At 48.4% G+C, this 2,500-nt stretch overlaps 2 protein-coding genes across 21 annotated transcripts in view; one reads left to right on the forward strand and one right to left on the reverse strand.

Moving 5' to 3' along the window:
• The window catches only part of LOC142160072 (uncharacterized), a 1,559,230-nt gene that overhangs the window by 1,022,569 nt on the left and 534,161 nt on the right, over positions 1-2,500 (forward strand). The gene's annotated exons all lie outside the window — the stretch shown is intronic.
• Positions 1-2,500, reverse strand: part of LOC142160088 (uncharacterized) — a 101,194-nt gene that overhangs the window by 36,513 nt on the left and 62,181 nt on the right. The window lies entirely within an intron of this gene.

Below are 2,500 nucleotides of genomic sequence, written 5' to 3' on the forward strand. Positions count from 1 at the left end.
TAGCAGCACCTCTGGTAATCAGAGGTACTGCTGCAATACAATAATAAGGACAAAAGGCAGGAGCTGCCAGGCAAAGCAGCATGTAATGCATAAGCTTGCAGGCAGATCCTGACACTTTTGTTTTAGTCTACATTCTGTTTGCCTTGTTGTACATAGTCTTTTGTTTTAGTCTTCAATCTGTTTGCCCTGTAGTATTACCTTGCTGTCTTTTTAGCCTTATATTTAATTTTTTTCTACAGTTTGTTTCAACACTGGTTGCCTATTAATGCTCTCATTGATACTCCTCACCTTTGTCTTCACATTCTGTCCTCTCTTTCTCTCTCTTCTGCCCGATACTGATTGGTTGCTATAGGCAACATCTTCACTTTTCTCTTTCTATGCGTTCTATCTGACTTCCCTAATTTTCCCTTCCCTCTCTCAGACCCCCAACTCCTCTCCTTCACTCTGTCATCCTCCCCTGAACCCCCACCGCTTAAATCTACCCTCAGTAGGTGCAACCTTAATGCTCTGGACACTACCGCCTTCTTCTCTTCTCTTGAAACTCTTCTCACCCCTTTTCCTTCCCAGGCCTGCCCTGACCAGGCAACCTCTCTCTACAACCTCTCCCTCACAACTGCCCTGGATGCTCTTGCCCCTGCCTCTTCTGTCCTCTGTTGCTGTCTACTACTCCAACCATGGCACTCCAAATTTACTCGCTTACTTCAGAAGTGCACTTACGCTGCTGAATGCCTCTGGAGGAAATCTTGCTCCTTGGCTGATTTCCTTCACTTGAACTTTATTCTCTCGTCCTGCAGTTCCGCTCTCTCCCTTTCCAAACAAGTCATCTTTAAGTCCCTAATTTTTTTCTCAGTTCTCCATCCCTGCCACTTCTTTGCCACATTGAAATTCGCCTCCTTTATCTCCTCGAAAATTGAGGCTATCAGACTTGACATCTCCTCCTGCCATCATCTTCGTTCCACCTTCTCGTAACAACCTACCCTGGTACTCCTTCCACCCTACATCGGGTGATGAAGTCCACTATCTCATTCTTTTCTCTCCCCTATCTACCTGTCAACCGGATCCTATCCTTTCTCATCTGCTTTGCTCCCTCTCCCCCGCTGCCTGCTCCCACCTTGCATACCTCTTCAATCTGTCACTCTCCACTGGCTTGGTCCCCTCTTCCTTCAAAGACGCCCCTTATCTCCCCCATTCTCAAGAAACAACCACTTAACCCCACATCTCTCGCTAACTACCGCCAAATATCACTTCTCCCCTATGCCTCTAAACTACTCGAGTGGGTTGTCTGCAACCGCCTCACCGGTCACCTCTCAGTTAACTCCTTTCTTGACTCCCTTCAATCTGGATTCCAGCCCCTCCACTCCACTGAAACCGCCCTGGTCAAAGTTACTAATGACCTCCTATCGGCCAAATCCAGGGGTCACTTCTCCCTGCTCATTCTCTTGGACCTCTATGCGGCATTCGACACCACAGACCACCCCCTCCTTCTGCAGACCCTTCTTTCTCTTAGCCTCGCTGACACTGTCCTAACATGGTTCACCTCATACCTTGCCAACCACTCCTTCTCGGTTTCCACTCCTGACTCTTCCTCGCCCCCCTTCACCCTCCCTGTTGGAGTCCCTCAGGGTTCTGCTCTCGGCCCTCTTCTCTTGTCACTGTACACTACCTCCCTAGGTGATATCATCTCCTCCTTTGGTCTCCAATATCACCTCTATGCCGATGACATTCAACTGTACATCTCTTCTCCTGACCTCCCCCCCCTACCATCTCTTGTGTTTCTGATTGTGTTTCCGCTATCTCCTCTTGGATGCCTTCATGTTTTCTCAAAATCAACATTGTGAAAATTGATTGTTTTCTCTCCTTCTAAATCCTCACACCGCCTTGATCTCTCCATCGTTGTTAATAACACCATCATCTCTCCTGATCCACAACTCAGCTGCCTGGGTTCTCACCCTCGACTCTTCCCTCTATTTTGCCTCACACATTTAATCCCTTGCCCAATCCTGTTACTTCCAACTACTGAATATAGCCTGCATCCGGCCCTTCCTTTCTCAAGATGCTGCTAAAACTATTATCCATGCACTCATTATTTCCCGTCTTGATTATTGTAACCTTCTCCTCATCAGCCTCTCCCTCTCCCGTCTCAAACCCCTTCACTCTATTCTCAATGCGGCTGCGAGACTTATCTTTCTTGCATGCCACTCCTTCTCTACCTCCCCTCTGCTTTGCCCTGCACTGGCTCCTTTTCCCCTAAAGAATCCTCTTTAAACTCCTCACCTACAAAGCCCTTTCCCACTCCACTGCCCCACATATCTCTAATCTCCCCTCCATTCACACCTCCGCCCGTTCACTGTGCTCCGCCAATGATCATCACCTCTCCTCTGCACTGATCACCTCATCCCACCCCATAATTCAAGATTTCTCCAGCGTTACCCCCCTCCATTGGAACAACCTCCCACACTCCATCCGTCTGTCCCTTAATCTGAGCTCCTTCAAACGGGCA

Source organism: Mixophyes fleayi, chromosome 6 (assembly GCF_038048845.1).
Source record: "Mixophyes fleayi isolate aMixFle1 chromosome 6, aMixFle1.hap1, whole genome shotgun sequence".
In the NCBI taxonomy this organism is placed as follows: domain Eukaryota; kingdom Metazoa; phylum Chordata; class Amphibia; order Anura; family Limnodynastidae; genus Mixophyes; species Mixophyes fleayi.